The following is a 23319-nucleotide window of genomic DNA, read 5'->3' on the forward strand; positions in this document are numbered from 1 at the left end:
CTGTCTCTTCAACTGGCTTGAGAGCTATGATGTAGGCTGTTTCTTCTTCCACTTTGTCCTATTGTGGGTTTTCTGGTGCCCAATAAGGTGTGAGCTCTGGGTGAATGCCTTTCCACATTTGTGGCACACATATGGGCGCTCCCCAGTGTGAGTCCTCTGATGCCGAATGAGGTGGGAGCTCTGGCGGAAGTCCTGACATGGGTAGGGCTTAGCTCCAGTGTGAGTTCTCAGGTGCTGGGAGATGGCTGACCGATCATTGAAGGTCCTCCCACACTCTTGACATTCAAATGGTCTCTCTCCAGAATGAACTCTCTGATGCTGAGTGCCCGGAATGATCCCCAAGGAATAATAACCAGTCCTAGTTCTCAGCCCAGAGAAGGGGAAACCCCAACTCGGAGTCCCTAAGGCAGATCAGCCCTAGGACAGGGAAAGGGAGGGTTTGGCCTTACCCACAGAGACCAGGTGCCCGAATGTCTGCAGCATCACATAATGGTACTCAGTCCTTTGTGTTGGGCCCAGCAGCCCCCACTCCTCCCGGGTAAAGTCCACAGCAACATCCTGGAAAGTCACTGGTTCCTCAGGCAGGGCCATCTCTGGCTGGATGGCTGTAGCCTTCTGCTGCTTCTTTTCCTGCTGGGCAGGGACTTTGAGACAGCAGGTGGGGTCCTGTGAAGGCTGGGCAGGTGGTGCTTCCTCCTCAGATATCCAAGTCGCATCCTCCACCAAGGCTGCCACCTCTTTGCAGTCCTTTGGGTGCTGTGATTCCACCCACATCCGGAGTTTCCCAGGTAGTGCACCCAGGAACTGCTCTAGCACCAGCACTCCAGCATCTGCTCCTTGGAGTGAATGTCAGGCTCCAGCCACTGGTGACACAGTTCACGAAGGTAGGTGAGGGCTTCTTGGGGACCTACCACATTCCCATAATGAAATTGCCGAAATTTCTGACGAGCAGCCTCAGGATCAGCTGGATGCTTGCCCAGCAGTTATACTGGCTCCTTGAGAATGTCAGGACTCAGGACCCCATCTTCAGCATAGACAGCGCAAATCTGGGCATTCCAGGCACCAGCTACCTCCTGGTTCAGTGTGAGGACCTCAACAACCTCAATGTTCATCAGGGGATTCTCAGCAGGAAGAGGACCCAGCTGAATTTTGATTTGAGGCTGAAGATATTCTGGAAAGGTATCTTGAGGAATTCCTCTCTCCAACGGCCAGAATTCTTCTGCTTCCTCTAACTGAGATACCACATCTGGCTTGGAAAGCTGATATTCCACTGATACCAGGTTGCTGTAGTTCTCTTGCATCACTTCCCTGTACAGATATTTTTGTTCCAGGTCCAGCAGTCCCTACTCTTCCCCAGTAAAACCCAGTGTAACATCTTCAAAAGTCACTGGTTCCCAGGACCAGGTCGTCGGAAGCCTGAAGGCCATACTTTTCTCCCTCTCAATCTGTCTGTCTCGGGAATGGGTGAAGTCCCGATGCACGCCTCACAATGGCCAGTTTTTTTTTGGGTTTTTTTTGGCTGGGGCTGGGTTCAAACCCACCACCCTGGGTATATGGGGTCAGTGCCCCACTCCTTGAGCCATAGGCGCCACCCTCATGTATAATTTTTTTATTATTATTGTTGGGGATTCGTTGAGGGTACAAAGAACCAGTTTACATTGATTGCATTTGTTAGGTAAAGTTCCTCTTATAATTTGTACATTATTTTGAGAATAATCACTTGACTACCAAAAAGCAGATCTATGGCACACACAAAATACACTGACATCCTGTTTTAAAAAGTAGGTATAAAATAAAAACAAGAAAATGTTAATTTTCCTATCCACGGATAAATTTATAACAATATAAGACTCTTCAGATTTTCTGTTGTATCTTGTGTCACTTTTGGCATTTGGTATTTTTCAAAGAATTTAACTATTTTATTTTTATTTTATTTATTATTACTTTTTCTTTGCTGAGACAGAGTCTCACTATGTCACCCTCAGTAGAGTACTGTGGCATCACAGCTCACAGCAACCTCAAACTCTTAAGCTTAAGCAATTTTCTTGCCTCAGCCTTCCAAGTATTTGGGACTACTGGCACCTGCAGCAATGCCCAGCTATTTTTTTGTTGTAATTGTCATTGTTGTCTATCAGGCCCAAGCTGGGTTGGAACCCACCAACCCCAATGTATGGGTCGGCACCCTAAGCACTGAGCTATAGGCACCAAACCAATTTACCTATTTTGTCTAATTTACGAGATTTATTACCATAAAGTTCTCTGCATATTCTCTTATCTTTTTAATACGTATAAGATCTGTGATGATATTCTTTCTTTATTCTTGACATAGGTATAATTTATGTCTCATCTATTTCTTGATCAATGTAATTAGGAGTTTATCAATTTTGTTGATTTTTTTAAAACAAGCAGTTCTTAACTTAGTTAAATTTCTCAATTATATTTGTGCTATCCGTGGGTATTACACCTTTTTTCTTTTCTAATACAAGCATTTATAAAGCTATAAATTTCTCATGAGCATGGCTTTAGCTGCATTACACAAATTTTTTTATAATTTTTTATTTTATTATTATTCAGTTCAAATATTACCTAAATTCACTAATGAGTTTTTGTTTCACCCATGGTAATTTAGAAGTATGTTATTTACTTCCCCAAGCTTGGGGTTTTTTCTAAATACCCATTATTCTAAGTGAATAAGTATGGAAGTCTGGCTTGAAAGTTTTCTTTCAATGTCTTAAGATGTCATTTTACTGTTTTCTGGTTACCATTATTTCTATAATAAATCACTTGAATTTTCTTTCCCCTTTATGAAGTATATTTTTTCTCTCTGGTAATATTTTCTCTTTACCTTTAGTTTTAGAAGTTTGAATATGGAGTACCTAGATATAGTTTCACCTGTGTTTTTTTCAGCTGTGAGATTTTTAAATTTATAAATTAAGATATTTTGAGCCATTATTTATATATTTATGATATATTTCTCCTCTTCAATTAACTTTATGTTAGATGTTTGATACTGTCACACAGATACTGAGGCTGTGTTTATTTAAAAAAAAAAACTTTATTCTTTCTATTCTTCAGATTGAATAATTTCTATCGATCTTTTTTCAAGTTCAATGATGAGTCATCATATCCACACTTCTGTTAAATTTTTTCAGACATTTTATATCTTAGTTCTGTAACTTCCAATCTGTTCTTTTCCAAAGTTTATATATTTATTGGCTGAGATTTTCTACTTATTAGCTCATATGGGCATATTTTTCTTTATATCCCTGAACATAGTTATAATAGCTGCCTTTAAATACTTATTTGACGATTCTAACATCCACGTCACCCAACAGTCAAACTTCGTTACCTTTTCTCTTGAATAATGATTGCATTTTCCTGATATTTCATGTGTCTACTAAACTGAAATCATATCCTGTGAGTGATATATTGTAAATATGTATTGCATCTTTTCAGTAAAATATTATGACAACTCTGGATTCTCTTACATTCCTCAAAAGACTCTTGTTATTTTGTTGTTTTAGCAGGCAGTTACTCTAACTGAACTCAAACTTCAAATTTGATATTCCTTAAAGAGTGATGCAACTGAAATCTTGATCAATTATTTTAGCTATCACTGCTGCATGTGCAATTCATGGGTCAGCCAGAAATAGTAGAATATTACGTATTCAGAATTTGATTTTCTCTTTTCGTGTATTTTCTTCCTGTATTAGTTTCCTAGAGCTGCCATTACAAAATGTCACAAACTGGATGGCTTAAAACGAGAAATTTATTCTCCTATGGTTCTGGAAGCTTGAAATCTAAAATCAAGATGATGGCAAGGGCGGGTTCATCTGGAGGTGTTAAGGGAGAATCTTTTTGTGCCTCCCTCCTAAATTCCAGTGACTGCCAGCAATACCTTAGTCTACAGCTGCGTCCTCCATCTTCACCTGGCCGTCTGCCCTGTTGGCCTGTGTCTGCGTTTCCTTTTCCTTATGATACCAGTTGTTGGATTAGGCCCCTCCTAATCTAGTATCACTTCATCGTAACTTTATTACATTTGCAAAGTTTCTATTTTCAAACAAGGTTACATTCACAGATTCTGAGTGGACATGACTTTTTGGTGGACACTGTTAATTCAGCACATTCCCTTACTTCCTAGATGCGGTGGCAGCCTCAAACGCTGTTCTCTGACTCATCAAATCTACGAAAACGGTAGATTTCTATCCAAATTTAAGCTGCTTGTTGGATCACTGAGTGGGTCTGCCCTTCAGAGCAAGGGAAACCCAGAAACTTCATCAGGTTGTTCTCTTCCTCCAAAAATCAAGTTCCTTTCAGAGGTTGTGTACTTTCCTTTACTCAACGGTGCCTATGGTAGTTTTCTTTTAAAATATTCTTTTCCATAGTTTGTAATTCTCGGTGGGAAGGTTGAACTAACAGGAACAAATTCATTACAACCAAAGTGGAATTAGCTGTTTTTCTAACCCATTCAATAGGGGGGAAATGACCTAAGAATTAACATTATGCTGGAGGTTAAATAATGAATGTGTTATAGTTTAAAACCATTGTTTTATCTCTAAGATGTTAGATTGTTTTTCTTCATGAGACAGCCCAGAGTTTTGCTAAACAACAGTATGCGTGGTGTCTGATGAACAGAATGTTAATGACACACTTGTTATTTAATGTTTCAGTTACTCTTCTAAGTGCTTTATCTGTATTGTCTCAGTAAATCCTCACATCAACCATTACAACGTAAGGAGTAGCTTCATAACTAACTCTCATTTTACAACTGAGTAAACTGAGGTCCAGGGAGGTTAAGTAATTTGTTGAAGCTACACAGCATATAGTAGGATGAAGAGCCCCTAAATGTAACCACTATGCTATACATCCTCCTAAAAACACAAATTTTAGTCTCTGCTACTATCTTGGAAGATCATTGACCACAGAAAAAATGTTTCATATAAAACTGCATTTGTCTAATTTTTCCTAAGTTTTTTTAACATATTGTATGAAATAAGTAAGTAAATCGAAGTTAAGCAACATTGCATAGGATTTTATTCAATATAATAACTTAATTTTGGAGTGACATTTTATTTCATAGTTTGATTTTTCTATATGTATGATTGACATATCAGAAATTCTTTACATTCAAGTAAGCTCCATAAGTCTCTGACTTGTACATTCTCCTATTTAAGTTCTTATCTGCAAGGCAAGAAGTAGATTCAGTCTAATAAGTGGATACTCCTCAACGGGTTACATTATATTTTATAACATTACTTTTACCAAGAAAAAATATGTGTGTGTGTGTGTCTCAGCTGTTTGCTCTTATTGTAAACACAACATGCTGTAAGACATAAGTAAGTGTGTACTAAGTAAAATAGTTACTTCCTTAACTTGACTCATGGCACCCTGGAGATTAATACTGTTACTGATTTCACAGGTCTCTGGTGCATGTGAATTTCCATGAGATTCTATTCAACTGCGGTAACTAAGAAGAAAGAACAATGTTCCTCTATACAAGGTGGGTTTTGCATTGTCCCACACATAGCCTGCTGATGGCCGTGGGACGGCAAAGTCATCTTCATTAGACGGAATTTAATAGTGAATCAAAGTTCTTGTGGAGAATAGACTGATCTAAACTTTAGCCTCCCTTGGGTCCTGCTGAAAGATTAGAGGGAAAGAGTAGGGCCTTAGTAAGTTGAATGTATCAGATTGTTTTTCACTAATAGTTCTCTTGTAAAACTCTGAAAACCACCCAGTTTAACCCTTTAAAAAAAGGAGAGAGAGAAAAAGGTAGAAAAGGGGGGGTGGGAAGGGAAAAAAACTCAGTATACTACAGGCATTGATTTCATTGATTTCTGGAGATGTGCTGTTGAAAGTTGCACAGTTTTGAGGATGACCAAAGTTTTCCACCAGAAGTAAAAATTTTCCTGCTACATGTAATCATTTATGCCATAACATTAATAAAGAATTTTTAAAATTCAATTACCATTTGGCTTTGCTTTTAGTTTTTTTCTATGATTGGAGATTCTAAAATTCAACTGAAGGATACAGTTCTTTGATAAAATCTTCTTTTAAAATATTATGAATCCAGGAAGAATTAATGGTGGGAAAAAAGGGAGGAGCAGCACAGGCAAAATGCATCAACCAGCATCTGTACCACAGGATCAGACATAGTTAACAAGAAAAAAGGAAGGAGAAACAAATGGGTTAGTTGATCTTCAGTCTAAAGAAATCTCTGTTGGGCAACTGGGCATTTTGCTCCTTGCCTTTTATTTCCAACTTCCTTTCAAAGAATTCGTTAAGTAAAAAGAGAGATGATAGCAGCTCAATATATCAAAGCTCAGTTATCAGTTGGCTTATTCCAGTATCTTTAGTCTATTGTGGATGCCTTATGATGTGTTGTGTAGTAACACTGGAAAGTCAATCTTATACCAGCAATTGCCACACAAATGTTAAGGAGTCCAAAAAAAAAAAATCACAAAATAGAAATTGTTACTCTCTTGGGTATAAAGTGGCACTGATAAGAATTAATGCAACAAAAAAGATTTGGGTAGATTTCTTTTTCCTACCCAAGAGGAGACAGGAGAAGGAGTTGATTTATTTTTTAGTAGAGTGGGAAGGAAGGTGTAAGAGAAGGAAAAGACGTAATGGATATTTTTCCATGAGCAACTCTTTAGCATTGGCTGTGAACATGTTCTCCCCAAGTTAACGACAAAAAGTAAATAAAAGGGGCAGTGCCCATAGTTCAGTGGGTAGGGCACCAGCCACATACACCAAGGCCGGAGGGTTCAAACCCAGCCAGGGCCAGCTAAAAACAACAATGAAAACTGCAACAAAAAAATAGCAAGGTGCTGTGGTGGGCTCCTGTATTCCCAGCTACTTGAGAGACTGAGGCTAGAGAATCACTTAAGCCCAAGAGGTTGAGGTTTCTGTGAGCTGTGCTGCCACGGCACTCTACCCAGGGCAACAACTTGAGACTCTGTCTCAAAACTAACTAAATAAATAAATAAAAGCTTACTACTACTAAAAAGAAATCTGTTTCCTTTTATGTAATATATATATTTTTTTAATTCACAGGAACTATTAAAACTTAAACCTCATTTTAAAATTAAACTTTTTAGGAGGCAAATGTCATACTCCTGCTAAATCCCTAAAGCTTTAGAAACTCTTGAAAGGTGGGGTACTAATCAGTCTCCCCAGTCAGATGCTCCCCTCTGCAGAGCTGCAGACCAGCAAGAGCAGAAACACACGACTGCTCCCAAGACTGCTGGGCAAGTGGAAGCAGCAGTGTTTGCAGACACCATGAGGGCTCTGCCATGTTGGAGGGCACCAGCCCTGGGTAAAGCAGAGGGAACAGGGAACAACTGTCTACTTATTTCCTGCCAAGCCTTCCAAAGCCAACCCCTATCAAAAACCAGAGGATAAATAAACTTAGTGATGACATCTTCAAGAATCAGGGCACTGCCCCTTCCACTGCCCGGAGCACAGATCAGAGCAAAGACGGAAGAAAACTGATGGTCAGGGTTCCAAGTATAGAACAATCAACCAAGATAGTGAAAGACTAGTTATTTTCTATCTACAGGAGAGAAGAAGGAAAAGAAAGCTCAAATCACAGACTTCAGTACACGAGGACTCAATTTCCTGTATTTAAGATTTTATTTCTGGCTGTCGCCTCAGTAATGATCTCAACTGTAATAGATCACAGGTTTAATACAATTCACCACTAGGAAAAATGTTTCAGAAAGGAAAGGCAAAGACAAAAAAAAGTTATATGAGAGATTTTCTCCATGGATGACTCTATAACAATGACAGGAGTGATCTGTTACCTTTTTTTTTTTTTTTTTTTTTTTGGTATATTGTATCAGGTAGTGTCTTTATTTTGTTATATTCATATGAGGTACTATGATGTATTCAAAATCACTTTTATCTACTCCTTGGAATGTTTTAACACGTGGTAGGGTTATGTATTGATTATAGTCTCTTTAACAGGAAAGAACTCTCTGCAATGAAATTAACATCTATATGAAATGCTTTCTCTGGAGAAAGAACATATATCATACATTATAACATTTTAGAACTGATCAAGCCTACAACCTTTATTTTATAAATGAGGACAAAAACCTAGAGATTGTTATAGTTTTCCCACAGCAGCACATTGCTGATTTGTAGCAAAATTATGACCACAACCCCGGTTTCCTGACTCTCCAGCTTGTTTTCCTATCTTTCAGTAATGTAGTTCCTACTTAGATTCCTATCATATAGTAGTATCCAATTTTGTCTCAAGGAAATAATTTCTTTCTGAAAGTGCCAGTACAAAAGTATTATTACCTGAATATTGCTCAACTAAGGTTTGAAGACACCCTACAGGGGTGTATCTGAAGCTCTTGGACTGCTGTACTCCACACCTCTCTGTGGATGAGAAGTCTTGGGTCTACGAGTGTATTCAGATGTTCAGTTTCTCTTAACCTCAAGTTTTCTTACACAAATTCAGTTCATTATTTTGAAAGACTTACAAAAGAAAAAATTTTGTGTTTTCTTCCAACTCCATAAAAGAAATTTTCAGGGCTCACATGAAGTTTCCTGGATGTAAATCAATTTATTTGACCTTTGGTTCTATCTTATCCTTTCACTATCACACTATCACTTATCTGATCACTTGCTTTTCCTATTTCCTTTTCAATGTCTGCAATTTTGACCCATGCTGTCTTACTTTATTTTATTTTCCTGAATTAAGCAATAACATAGAAACAGAGGATCCAGCCTTTCAGGCAGGTGTGTGCTTGCTGTGTGCTTACACGTGTAGGTCACTGAAAGTCCATGCAAATCAAGACGCTTTGCTGAGCTGCAGAATTTCATCTGGAGTAGCAGGTGTGTTGTAGAAGGGACTCATAAATGACTCGGTTTGAATGATGGCTGTTGATGTTTCTCTATGCTGTATTCTCACTGTTGGCCTAATGGATCACATTATTGACATCTGAACTCTATAAAAATGGTCATGGAAACTTCCTGGGTCTAATGTTCTGCTAGATAGAGCATTGACCTTCTTAGGACAGAAAGTCACCAAGTGTTCAGACTCAAGTCCTCTCAAAATAAAGATCTGAAAACTTTATCCATAAAATAATTATTCAAGAAACATGGAATATAAGTTACTTGGCCTCTGGCAATAAAACCTTAAGAAAATTTTAGTCTTCAATTATACACAACTATAAAAGTAAAATAAATTAACAGGAATTACGGCAGAAGTATTTGACATGTATTTACATATATATATCTGTAATCTGAATAGCATTCTACTTTTTAAATATGCATTCATAAAAATTTTAAGGAGTGAAATAGACATCTTTCTAGAATATCCTAACTTCTTATTTTTTTGTAAGGGATTAAGTTTAGAAAATCTGCACTTTCCAAATGCTTATCTGTAGATTAGTGTCAATGAGTGGCAAAGATTTAAATCTTTTCTCTACTGAAAAGAGAAAAATAATATTGAGGACAATATAAAGGGTGCCTTTGGGTATATAAGGGTATGTGTGTTTGTGTAAGAGAAAGAGAGAGACAGATAGAGAAAGAGAGGGAGGTATTGGTAAGATTGCTAACTTTTCTTTCCTGAGGATGACTGTACTTTCCTTTGGAATTTTGCCATTCCTACTCTTGGAGAGTTAAAAAATTATGGTAATAGGGCGATTCCTGTGGCTCAAGGAGTAGGGCACCGGCCCTATATGGTGGAGGTGGTGGGTTCAAACCCAGCCTTGGCCAAAAACTGCAACAAAAAGAAAAAAAGAATTATGGTAATAAATGGCAATTGATTTTTTAAGGCCCCTACTTAACAGAAAGTACTTGGCAGACACATGTTGGTATCCTCTCCATTTTTTTTAACCATTTAGTTTACTGATCTGTGTAATTTACCCATCTAGTGCTATGGACTAAATGTTTCTATCTCCCCAGAATTCATATGTTGGAGTTCTAACCCACAATAAAATGGTATTTGGAAAGGGCCTTTGGGAGGGTAATTAAGTCATGAAATTCGAGCCCTTATGGATAGAATTAGAGAAAGCATGAGAGAGACAGACTCACTCCACCCCATGAGGACACAGCAAAAAAAGTGGCCAACTACAAGCAAGGAAGAGGGCCCTTCACCACGCATTGAATCTGTCAGCACCCTGATCTTGGACTTCTCAGCCTGCAGAATTTTGAGAAATAAATGCTTGTTGCATAAGACCCCCAGTCTATAGTCTTTATTATGGTGTGTGTGGATGTATGTGTGTGTATATATATATGTGTGTGTGTGTGTATATATGTATATATATAGAAAGAGAGCGAGAGAGAGAAGCCCAAGCTGACTAAGGGATCTCATGAGCCCTATGATGCAGAAGCTGGTGCTACAGAAGTGCTGGACAGTCCAATGAAGCCAAATTATTCTTATTATGATTGACCACAAGTGTTGTTATTAATGCCAAATGCAGCAGACAAACAGAAAATACCAGTTCCTAACCAATCTAAAGGTGAATTAGAAATTTTAACTCTGGTTAAAAAACACTCATACCCAGTTGGACTTTCCTCAATGTTCTCACTTTTCTCTCATTACCTTTGTTAACTTGCTTCTTACTCTTCACCCTGCCTTCTCGGCTGTTTTTTTCTATCAAATATTGAAATTTTCCAAAGGATTTCAAATCCAGACATACCTGCTTATGTTTAACATCAGCCAAAAGAGAAATCTTTGATAAATTTAAACTACCATCCCCAAACCTCTTGCATTAGAGAATTTAAACCATTGGCAGAAGCTAACAACTCAGGGAAACTGCTATATGAGAAAAGAAAGTAGCTTCACCAATTATTAGGGGGCTCCAATATAAAGAATCATCTCCAATTTCCCTACTCGACTAAAACATTTTTGGATCTTCTTTACTAATCACTGAAATTCATTGATAGGAAATTATTGCTGGATAAAGAAAAGAGTAAGAAGCTCTACATTAGTATAAGTCTACGAGTGCCTGAACCGAGGAGTAAAAAGCTCTGGGTAGGGTTAATTCTTGGGACTGAAAGTTCTTCCAAATAAATTCTGCACTCTCTATGTCTTTGGGTAGCTTACACAGAGCCATGGCTAAGGTGAGGCAAATGTTTCACAGCTTTATATTGAAAGAGACATTTACTCTTAGGGCCCTGCACTGCAGGGGTGACACTTCGGAGAATTTGCCTCCGTAAGTTTTGTGTTCTAGGTGTCTTGTTGTTTCATCCAAGTTCCAGTTCTGAGCCCACACATTACACCTCTTAGATATGAACAAAAAACAGAAGAGGAGGCAGTAAGATATAAATCCTATACATTACGAAAGGGAAAAATGAATTTAGGAGTGATACCCGGTTAGGAATGGCAGGACCTTCCCTGCCTGTCAAAGAGAAAGAAAATAAAAAGAAGCAATAGTCTTCATTATTGCCAATATGTAAACATACTACCTTTTCTTAAATGATTTGAAAGGTGCCATTTTCAGAAAATATGTCCTTCTTGACTAGCCCCTCTGCCCTGGAAAACGTTAAGCCATATCAGCAAACCCCCTTTAGCCTTAACATTTGTGCATCTTCTGAACTTCTTTGCTTGAACTGGAGCAAAGAGCAAAGACTTCCCTTTAGGGGAACACATTGTCTTGTGTTAGTCTGTTTTCTTCTGAAAAACAGATTTGATGATGGAATTAAAGGACAGGGATTTTCAGTGCTATCTTTTGAATATGGTTTGTCCCCACTAAAGTCATGTTGAGGCTTGGTCCCCAGTGTGGCGTGTTGACAGGTGGTGGCTTTAAGTAATTAGGTCATTCCGATGAGAAAGTATCTTTCTCAAGAGACTGGGTTTTCTCGAGGTTTCTTATAAGACAGCTGCAAGTCTGACTTGGAGTAAAGGAGAGAGAGGAGGAAGGTCTGTGGAAGCACGCTGGACTGTCTCACAGACTATGACAGGGTCAGCAGCGCCCTGAGAGGTGTCTTGTCGTAGTACTCCTGCCACACTCAGTTAATATGGGGGGAGTCTGGGGAGCACGGCGCCGGTGCAGAGCTCAGCAGCTGGGGCTCTGCTTCACTAAATGTCCCTGTAGTTGCAGGTCCGCAAGGTATGTTCTCATGGCCACCACAACTCTGGTTACTGCTTTTTAATCTTACACATCTCTCAGACCTCAGAATTAGGACAGATGTCCCTTACTTCCCTGATACAGTTTTGAAATATTACTCCTCTACTCTGTGTTTAAGAACAATTTAAAAACCCATGAACTAATCAAAGCCAACAAAACTCAGCAGCTTCCCCACTCATGCCTTTCAGCTAGCCTGTCTTCTGAGCACTCCTCTTCATTCACTGAAGACTTGGCTACCTGGCTGCTATTTTCCTCATTCTAATCCTTTCCAATATACAAGGAAAATTCAATACACGGATCTCCGTACCTCAACTCACTATCACCCATGACCTTCTCGTTTACCCTGTCTTCTACACGCCCTTCAAATATCTGCTCAAATATCATCGTGTCTGGGAAGCCTTCTCAGAAGCCCCAGCTGCCTCAGATCCTTCTGTCATCTGTGCTGGTCATTCAGAGCTCAGTCAAGTTTTCAAAGTATATCTTTACCTGTGTTATTTGATTATTATCTTTTCTCTATTATTAGACTGTAAGTTCTCTGATGGCCAGTTATGTCTGTTTTGATCATGGCTTTATTCTCAGCACCTACAGGGTACCTTGCACATAGTAGACATTTAATATATATTTCGTATATTACTAAATGATTAATTGGCTATGTAAATAAATGAATGATTTGATTTGAATTGAACTGAGTTAAGTTGAATAGAGATATATGATTGGATGTTATTGCTAAGATGCATTCACATATATATATATATATATATTTTTTTTTTTTTTTTTGAGACAGAGTCTCAAGCTGTCACCATGAATAGAGTGCCATGACATCATAGCTCACAGGAACCTCCAACTCTTAAGCTCAAGTGATCCTCTTGCCTTAGTTTTTCTATTTTTAGTATAGATGGGTCTTGCTTTTGCTCAGGCTGGTCTTGAACTCATGAGCTCAAGCTATTCACCCACCTTGGCCTCCCAGAGTGCTAGGATTACAGGTATGAACCACAGCTCCCAGCCACTCATTCATCTATATTTGAAACATATACAGTTATCAATATAATTCAAAACTTCTGAAGAATTAAAAACGTTCTTCATTATTTTTTAGCCTATAACAAATTCTATCATTAAAAAAATGTTTAAGCACCCCATGTAGTCAATACTAATTTGAAACTATCATATGAACAACTACAGTCCCACATTAGAGAAAAACACAGTTAAATTCAAGGAGGGGGGAGGGAGGTGGGGATGAGGACTGTAAGCTCCCACCTAACAGGTACAATGTAGAAGTGTTCAGTACACCTCCTGGGTGAAGGATTCAACTGTACTTCACAATGCAGATTCTACCTGACAGATGCAAACAGTGGTGCCTTTATATTAATCCGAAATTAAAAAAAATTAAACATAAAAAAGAAAAATAAAGTATGCTTAATTTTATCATCTAAATCACTCTTGAATATGTTTTTTATTTTAAATTAAACTATAAACTTCTTGAGCACAATGTCCTTCCCCCCCCCACAATGTCTTTTTCATTCATTTGAGGCTTCCTTGAAGTTCATAGCAGAGGGTCTTGTGCAGGATAGAATTACATGTGACAATGTAGCAATGCATTAACTCAACTTCCCTAAATTCTGATACTTGGCTCTTTTTAATGAAATTAACCATTTGTCTGGTTTCTCTTCTTTTCTTTTCTTTCTTTCTCTCCCTCTCTCTCTTTCTTTCTTTTAATAAATTAATTAATTTATTTTTGAGCCAGAGTCTCACTTTGTTGCCCTTGGTAGAGTGACATGGACGGCATCACAGCTCACAGCAGCCTCAAACTCTTGGGCTTAAGCAATTCTCTTGCCTCAGCCTCCCAAGTAGCTGGGACTATAGGTGCTCACCACAATGCCTGGCTATTTTTTTGTTGTTGTTGTAGTTGTCATTGTTGTTTAGCAGGCCCGGACTGGGTTCAAACAGCCCTGGTGTATGTGGGTAGAGCCCTAACCACTGAGCTACAGGCGCAGAGCCTCTTTTTTTTTTTTTTTTCAGACAGAGTAAGACTCTGTCTCTGAGCTAGAGTGCAGTGGCATCATCATAGCTCACTACACCCTCAAACTGCTTGGCTCAAGCTATCCTCCTGCTTCAGCATCCCGGGTAGCTGGGACTACAGGTAAAGACCAAGATGCTCAGCTAATTTTTCTATTTTTAGTAGAACCATGGGTCTTGCTCTTGCTGGGTCCAGTCTCTAATTCCTGGCCTCAAGCCATCCTCCCTTATCAGCCTCCCAGAGTGCTAGGCTTACAGACATGCGCCACGGCACCCAGCTACTCTGCTTACTGATTCTCTCTCAGAGACATAGTGAATTAACTTTCACTTATATTTTGGGATTTTATCTTATCATAAGACTTTTTTATAGACTGCATTTACTCCTGATTTTCTTTATTTGCTTTTTATTTTTCTGTGTTCTCATGTTTTTATCTTTCATGTTTATTCAATTTTTTAGGACTTAATTATAATTAAATATGACCATTTAAGCTTGGATTTTTTTATTGCTGCCTCAGTTTTCTTCTTAAGGGATAGGATAGGGTAGGACACAATTTAAAGGAGCATAATATTTTAATTAGCTTTCCATATTTAATTTATATTTTATGTTTCTCTCAATATAAGATTTTATTAGAGGGCGGTGCCTGTGGCTCAGTGAGTAGGGCACCGGCCCCATATACCGAGGGTGGTGGGTTCAAACCCAGCCCCGGCCAAACTGCAACAAAAAAATAGCCGGGCGTTGTGGCGGGCACCTGTAATCCCAGCTACTCGGGAGGCTGAGGCAGGAGAATCGCGTAAGCCCAAGAGTTAGAGGTTGCTGTGAGCCGTGTGACGCCACAGCACTCTACCCGAGGGCGGTACAGTGAGACTCTGTCTCTACAAAAAAAAAGAAAAGATTTTATTAGAAACTAATAGTTTGTGGTTTTCTGAAAATGGGAGGAAATGCTAGTTGTAATAATTTAAGTTTTCTGAGGATTTTTTATCAGTTTCATTTTCCAAATTCCTTATTAGTTACATTAAGGTACATCAAGATTTTGTTCTGCATTTAGTTCTATGTGCTCAGTTTTCTTTTTTTTTATTTATTTTTATTAAATCATAGCTGTGTACATTAGTATGATCATGGGGCACCATATACTTGGTTCATAGATCGTTTGACACATTTTCATCACACTAGTTAACATAGGTTTCGTAGCATTTTCTCAGTTATTTTGCTAAGACCTTTACATTCCACATTTACTAGGATTCACATATACCCTTGTAAGATGCACCGCAGGTGTAACCCCATTAATCCCCCTCCCTCCACCTACCTCCCCCTCTCTCCCCTCCCTTTCCCCCTTCTCCCTATTCTTAGGTTGTAACTGGGTTACAGCTTTCATGTGAAGGTCCTACATTAGTTTCATAATAAGGGTGAGTACATTGGGTACTTTTTCTTCCATTCTTGAGACACTTTACTAAGAAGAATACGTTCCAGCTCCATCCATGTGAACATGAAAGAGGTAAAGTCTCCATCTTTTTTTAAGGCTGCATAATATTCCATGGTGTACATATACCATAATTTATTAATCCATTCGGGGATCGATGGGCACTTGGGCTTTTTCCATGACTTAGCAATTATGAATAGGGCTGCAATAAATATTCTGATACAAATATCTTTGTTATGGTGTGATTTTTGGTCTCCTGGGTATATGCCCAGTAGAGGGATTACAGGATTGAATGGCAGATCTATTTTTAGATCTCTAAGTGTTCTCCATATCTCTTTCCAAAAGGAATGTATTAATTTGCATTCCCACCAGCAGTGCAAAAGTGTTCCCTTTTCTCCACATCCACGCCAACATCTCTGGTCTTGGGATTTTGTGATATAGGCTAGTCTCACTGGAGTTAGATGATATCTCAAAGTAGTTTTGATTTGCATTTCTCTGATTATTAAAGATGATGATGTGCTCAGTTTTCAATATGATATAACATGTATGAAGAGAAAAGAAAAAGATTTTATGCCCAGTGCCAATTTTCTCCAAAATAAAATGATCCCAGTTGTCCCAAATATTTATAAAGTTGTTTGATTTACTAATGGCTATCGCTGTACTTCCAAATTAGGTTTATTATGTATTATCAGTTGCTTTAAAAAACAACTTCTTTTTACTATTCTATATTATAAAATATATTAACTTTTTAAGTTTATCTTTTGAAAAATGTTGTTTAGGGCACTCATAGCTCAGTAGTTAGGCCGCCAGCCACATGCTCCAAGGCTGGTAGGTTCGAACCTGCTAAACAAACAAACAACAACAACAACAACAACAAAAAATAGGCAGGTGTTGTGGCAGGCACCTGTAGTCCCAGCTACTAGGGAGGCTGAGGTAAGAGAATCACTTGAGCCCAAGGGCTGAGGTTGCTGTGAGCTATGATGCCACAGCACTCTACCAAGGGGTGACAAAGTGAAACTCTGTCTCAGTAAAATAAAAAATAAATACAAAAATAAAATAAAAATGTTGTTTAAAAAGTAAGGTGAGGGTGGTGCCTGTGGCTCAAAGGAGTAGGGAGCAGGCCCCATATGCTGGAGGTGGCAGGTTCAAACCCAGCCGTGGCCAAAAACTATAAAAAAAAAAAAAGTAAGATGAAATGGCTGGCAGATCATGTGAACCAGGCCAAAGCAGCATCTCACAAAAGACCTTTCACCCACTCAAAGTCAACCTGCATGCATTCACCTGACAGTAGAGGGCAGTCAAAGTGTCTAGCACAAGAAATCTACCAGGCAGGGCGGCGCCTGTGGCTCAGCGGGTAGGGCGCCGGTCCCATATGCCGGAGGTGGCGGGTTCAAACCCAGCCCCGGCCAAAAAAAAAAAAAAAAAGAAATCTACCAGGCAACAAGAATCCTGCACACCTGGAACTACAGCAGAAAGAAAGCACACAATTGGCTGTAACCAAACGTCTTCCCATAGACAATTACTGTGAATTCCAATCAAGGCAGCTGTCTTGTAGACTGGAGGTGATTTTGAGGAGTGGGCTCATGGGAGTATCACTAATCCTCCAGCTCACAATAGCAGACCTTAATGTACTAGCATTGCACATTATACAGCTCTGACTCAGATGTAATAAATTTACTTATTGTGTTTCAGGCTGATTAAAATAAGTTTGCAGTAGCAATTTCATAGAATTTCAAACTAACCAAACTAAAACAAAAGGAAATCCTAAAATGCCGTTTTTCTTACCTACTGAGCAGGAACCAAGGCCAATTCTCAATTTATCATCGTGCTCAGTATATTGATTATACTCCACAAAACCAAATTATAAATATCTTTTAAATTATTTCACATAACGAATATTGTCCGCATGCATAATATTTCACTGAAAAGAAGCAAAACACTTTTTCCTTTTGCTGCTTGTCTAAATCAGTAAATATTTACTAAATACTTACAAGGTACAGGACACTTTGCTAATTGTTGAATTTAGGTCGAGGATAGGAAATGTTTATGGTTTTCATTGTACGTTTTAAATATTTTAGGGCAGCACCTGTGGCTCAAAGGAGTAGGATGCCAGCCCCATATGCTGGAGGTGGCAGGTTCAAACCCAGCCCCGGCCAAAAACTGCAAGAAAAAAATAATAAATAAAAATATTTTAAAATATTTTTATTATGAATATTTTTGTCAGTTAAACACAACCTAAGTTATTTTTCTAAAACATTATCTTGTAAATATGGGGTTTGGGGGGAGGAGAAGGGGTCGGGTTTTTTTTTTGAGACAGGGTCTTACTTTGGCATCTGCCACAATCCATGGCTATATTTTAGAGATGGGGTCTTACTCTTGCTCAGGCTGGTCTTGAACTCCTGACCTCAAGCAATCCACCCGCCTCAGCCTCCCAGAGTGCTGGGATTACAGGCGTGAGCCACAGCTCCCAGCCAGAAACATGTTCTTTTTATAAGTGACCAAAGGAAAACCTGTGATATCTTTTCCTTTCTCTTACAGGAAAAAAAGCATTTTTTTCTTCTTTGTGGAAAAGACACACTCTTTCTGTTGTGGAGATAAGCACTCATACCATGTTCTAACTGATGTTAGAATTTTAAGTGTTTGAACATGTCAAAGTCACAGGTACATTTACTGAATGGTACCCTGGCTATTTCCTTCTCAAACTGCATTAATAACATTTCCATCCATCAGGAAAATAGCTAGGAAAACAGAAACTGCTCTAGTTATTGCAATCAGACAAGTCAAGTAATTCTTAGAAAATTGGATCAGAGGCTGGGGCAAGACGTCATAGCTACAGAAACTCACCTGCCTGCCTGCTGCTGCAAGTGAAAGAAAACCATAGCTTCTAATTCTCCTCCACCTTGCAGATCTTCACATGAACACATCTTCTAGAAGAATTTTATCCAGGCATGGTTGGCAGGCCTTCTGGGAACGTAGTTCCCTAGTGTCCTGACACCCCATATGAACGTGAAGGTAGAAGGCGAATGGGAATGATGCTACATTGCCATTGACAAAAGATAATTCATAAATAGGAAGTAGGATAGAAACAAATTCTTTCCCACTGACTGGTATTGGTCAAAGAGTTTTATTTTAACAGGTCTTTTTTCTTTTTTCCACGTCAGATGGGTATTTGCCCATGTCTGGTAACAAGGTTTGAGGGAGACGATCTCACATATGCAAATGAACCTCCAATTATCAAGCACATGAACTACAAAAGGGTCCTAACAGCTCATCTGACAACTATTGAGGAAAATGACAATTATAATCCCACTTGGATCAAGCATTTAAATTTTAACCCCTTCGATAAAAATCACACATTAAATTACATTTTTTATATATATACACACTGTGGATTTCATCACTCAAGATTTATTCCTGTCTTTATACAAGCAATAGCCAGAATTGCCTTTCTTTATCTTTTTTTATTTTTTTAGACAAAGTCTCACTCTGTCTACAGGCTAGCGTGGCTGGCATCATAGCTCACTGCAACCTCAAACTTGTGGGCTCAAGCAATCCTCCTGCCTTGGCCTACCAGAGTGCTAGGATTACATGGGTGAGTCACCATGCTTGGCCCCTTTCTTTATCTCTTATGATGACCTTCCCATCATATGCATTTATCCTCCTTCCAAAAAAGAAGGAGAGGGTAAAAGGAGATAGAGGTGGTTTAGAATAAAAAACACAGAACAATATACAATAAAGCTATTGTGAGCCAGCATCACACTAGTAGCTTTACTTATATTTCATTCAGTCCTCACAATACCTCTGTGAATTTTATTTCCTAAATGAGTAGAACCAATAACTACAAAGGCAGAAAATAAAAAGGCAAAAACAAAATAATAGAGAGGGTAAATAATTATTAGCTCAGAAGCCCAGATTCAGGAATGTATTCCAAGTAATTACAAAACTTAAGTCAAGCTCTAAGCACCTAAGGCAGAAATGTCACAACATGGATACAGGAGGCATTTTAGATCGTATTAATACAAGTCGCAGGGTGCCAAGGACAGGGTGAGGGACTTTCTCATTTTTTATTAATAAAGAATATAATGTTTGGCAGAACATTTTAAATTAGAGCAAAGAGCTTACTTTAAAGTGGAAGGACTTGGACTAGGGATAAACCCTCCAGGATTCTTGTCCACTTTTCCTTTGTGACTAAGGCTAAGTTAGTTCATTTAAATTTAAGGCCACGGACATATTTTGAGAACTTAGTAGGTACAATGCATTGTGCTAGAAGTCACTGGATGGGATCCAAAGTATTCACTACTATTGGAAAGGAAGATGAAGATACAATTAATATAACTCAAGGCAGATTGTGTGCAACCAACAAGGGGAGGAAGAAGAATTAGAGCAGCAGAGATTCCTGTGAGTTGATCAGTAATCGAGGAAAAAAGTTGTGAGGTGGAAATACTCCTGGAGGTGTAAGGATTTTTGACAGCTGGAACCGAATTTAGGGGTCTGCCAAGAGATAGGGTGCCACACTGAACAAAGTGAAGAGGTTGAAGAATTTGCTAAAATTAGACTAGAAACAGGTACTGCAAACTCAGATGCCTACCGTAAGGGAGAGGAATGAAGTGGCCCAGGAGAGGTCTGTGGCCAACAAAAGAGCACACACTTGTCTAGAGACATCCTTTGCGAGAACACCGGCACATTGTTTTTAGAGCTTCTGATTGTTCAAAAGAAGGAAATCCATATTCTCAGGTAAAACTTCAATTCTTAAATGTTGGTACCTAATTTAAAAATAAACAAAAAACTAAAACCTTGTGTAGATCAAATAAAACACATGGATAGCCCACATGTAGCCACCCATTCACAACCTCTGGGTTAGAGGCAAGACTTCATCCAACCACAGCCTTCCAGGTTCAATCATGAACCTCATTCTCAAGGACTAGTATGTATCTATTTGCCTTTTTAAGTTTTGCATATTAAGCAATACCTTAGAAATCCTTTTCCTGTAAATTATGAGTCTTTGATTTCCTTCATAAATCACTGTAGAGCTCTTAAAACTCTCCTTTGCAAGAGACCTAGAGCGACAACAGGAAATGACGAGAAGAGGAAAAATAAAGATAAATTAGACATGCAAATACAACAGACATTTACCAACATAACTAACACTTATCAATCCCTGAAGACTGCTAATTTTGTTTAATTTACTAGCTGGAGACAAAAGAATTTTTTAAAATTTTGTAGTACAAGAAGTGCTGACTTTCCCAAAACAATAATTGTTAACGATCTTGGAAGAATAATATACCCAAAGCATACAGTTATTTAAAATCCAGTTTACTGTTACAAGTAAAATATCTCCTTACATTTGTAGAAGTTTTTTTGTTATCTCAGAATTTCTTATCAATGAATAATTGCTCCGAAGCTGCCATCACACTCTGTAAGATGACAGGAAAAAAATACTAACAGGACACATGCCAAGAACGCCTAAAAAGTAGCTGTAGCACTGTCTTTGCTTTACAAGCAGTTTTAAACTATGAGTTGGATGCTGCCTTGGTGAAAAATATTAGACTTTTTTTTTCAAGAAATTTAACAAAAGAAGCAAATAATAGTGTAAGCCATTTTCCACTTCCCATTAACGAGGCCAATGGTCTATGTTACTACTTCTGATCACCTCGGTCTTATCTGTGTGATTGGCCACCAGGGGAAATATTACACCTTTATCTGAATTTGAAGGTAGGAAAGGGCTCCTTGGGCTACTCTCTTTAAGTCTCTATAATAGTGTTACATTCTCTTAGAAAACAGTTCAAACTAGAACTTGGGTAGATATTGAAGTTGGGATTTTCCCTGTAGTGTTGCTTTTTCAATAACAGAGTAGAATATCTATGAAACATAATAAAAAAGATTTTCAATAAAATCAACTATTCGAAAAAACAAGCATAAACCCCACCTGACAATGTTCTCTTTGCTTATGAGTTACCTTCCCGGCACAAGCACGTAGAGGGATATATAAGCACACTCACTTTTAGTTTCAGAACAAAGAATAACAATCTAAAAAGGTAAAAATGAAAATGTGTGCTCTTCTACTGCAATGTGACTGAGAGTTATAAAGGCTCTGTGAACAATATTGAGTTTGCAATAGCACAATCACATCACAAAAGATTTACCTTCACTCTGCAAACTCAATATAGGGCAATAACAGTCTATTACAAGCTGAGCAATACAACATCAAAGGAATGTTTAAAAGAACAAGACAGAACCTTTAAATCAACACAATTAAGTTATCCTCCCCCAAAGGAAGCACCATGGGAGAGTTCATAGCAGGGTTTTTCAAGAAGTATTACTAATTTACCATAAGTTACACTTAATACATTTTTAAAACCATAGTTTGTAATCTCACTCCACTTTTCAGAACACAGAGCAATAAATTAAAAGAGAAACAATCCCCAAAGAGCAAGAGACTGGGAGAAAGAAAAATGACAATAGTTTTAATCTTTGGGGGTTAACACTTCAAATAATCCTTCCACAACTGAAAATATGCTCCTTTCCTGATTTCAAAAAGATTCTTCAAACATGAACCCAGAGGAATAATAGTAAAAATAGTAAAAAATCAACATTAAAATCCTGTTAAAATAGCAATATTCATAACATTTTGAAAAGTGGTAAAAAAAAAAAAAAAAAGAAAGTCTCCTTCAATAGAAAAGTAAGCCATTTGGTTTTGCCTTTTTTTTTTTTTTAATATTTTTTTTGTAGAGACAGAGTTTCACTTTATGGCCCTCGGTAGAGTGCTGTGGCATCACACAGCTCACAGCAACCTCCAACTCCTGGGCTTAGGCGATTCTCCTGCCTCAGCCTCCCGAGTACCTGGGACTACAGGCGCCCGCCACAACGCCCGGCTATTTTTTTGTTGCAGTTTGGCCGGGGCGGGTATGAACCCGCCACCCTCGGTATATGGGGCCGGCGCCCTGCTCACTGAGCCACAGGCGCCGCCCTGGTTTTGCCTTTTTATGATGAAATGAACATTCGAGAGGCTGAGATTCTTATCCAGACCATGTCAGACATGGTCTATATGGTAGTAAAACTTAGTGTGGAATAGTACTGTTCAATATTGGCAGATTTTAGACATTTTCTTAGCATTTTACTATTGTCCCATGAATTCCTATTTTTAATTTGTTAACATAGTCTGCTTAGTTTTGTTTTTTTGTTTGTTTGTTTTTTGTTTTGAGACAGAGTCTGACTCGATTGCCCTTGATAGAGTGCTGTGGCATTATAGTTCACAGGAACCTTCAGCTCTTGGGCTTAGGCGATTCTCTTCCCTCAGCCTCCCTAGCAGTTGGGACTACAAGCGCCCACCACAATACCCGGCTATTTTTTGTTGCAATTTGGCCAGGGCTGGGTTCGAACCCGCCACCCTCAGAATATGAGGCCGGCGCCCTATTGACTGAGCCACAGGCGCCACCCTAGTCTGCTTAGTTTAATTAAGATTGAGATGTAACTTTTCTGCATACAAAAAGATACTACTTTTTACATCCATAGCAAATACTTTGTTATGTTAAACTGTAGTTTAAATTCATGCATTTGTGTTTCCCATGAAGATAAATGGAACTAATGGGTATTGACAAAATTTTAACCATCTATTAATATTTGACATTTGCTCACACAAGGTGATACATTTCTATATGACATAATAGAACTGAAATTATAAACAAGCAAACCTTGATAAACCTGTCAACACATGTTGGGAGCACATGTTCCAGAATCTCTGCAAAACAGTCAATATTCTTATTTGGTTTTATCACAGCCAGTGGGTTCTGTGGTTG

General features: G+C 38.4%; 1 non-coding gene and 1 pseudogene across 1 annotated transcript; both read right to left on the minus strand.

The window, feature by feature from the left end:
* Positions 1 to 282: 282 nt before the first annotated feature.
* On the minus strand, positions 283 to 1476 carry LOC128588261 (neurotrophin receptor-interacting factor homolog; annotated as a pseudogene).
* Positions 1477 to 18678: 17202 nt separating this feature from the next.
* Positions 18679 to 18782, minus strand: LOC128593490 (small nucleolar RNA U13). The gene has a single exon (XR_008382370.1). It is a non-coding gene; the product is annotated as a small nucleolar RNA U13 (small nucleolar RNA).
* Between the last annotated feature and the right edge of the window lie 4537 nt (positions 18783 to 23319).

Source organism: Nycticebus coucang, chromosome 1 (genome assembly GCF_027406575.1).
Source record: "Nycticebus coucang isolate mNycCou1 chromosome 1, mNycCou1.pri, whole genome shotgun sequence".
In the NCBI taxonomy this organism is placed as follows: Eukaryota; Metazoa; Chordata; class Mammalia; order Primates; family Lorisidae; genus Nycticebus; species Nycticebus coucang.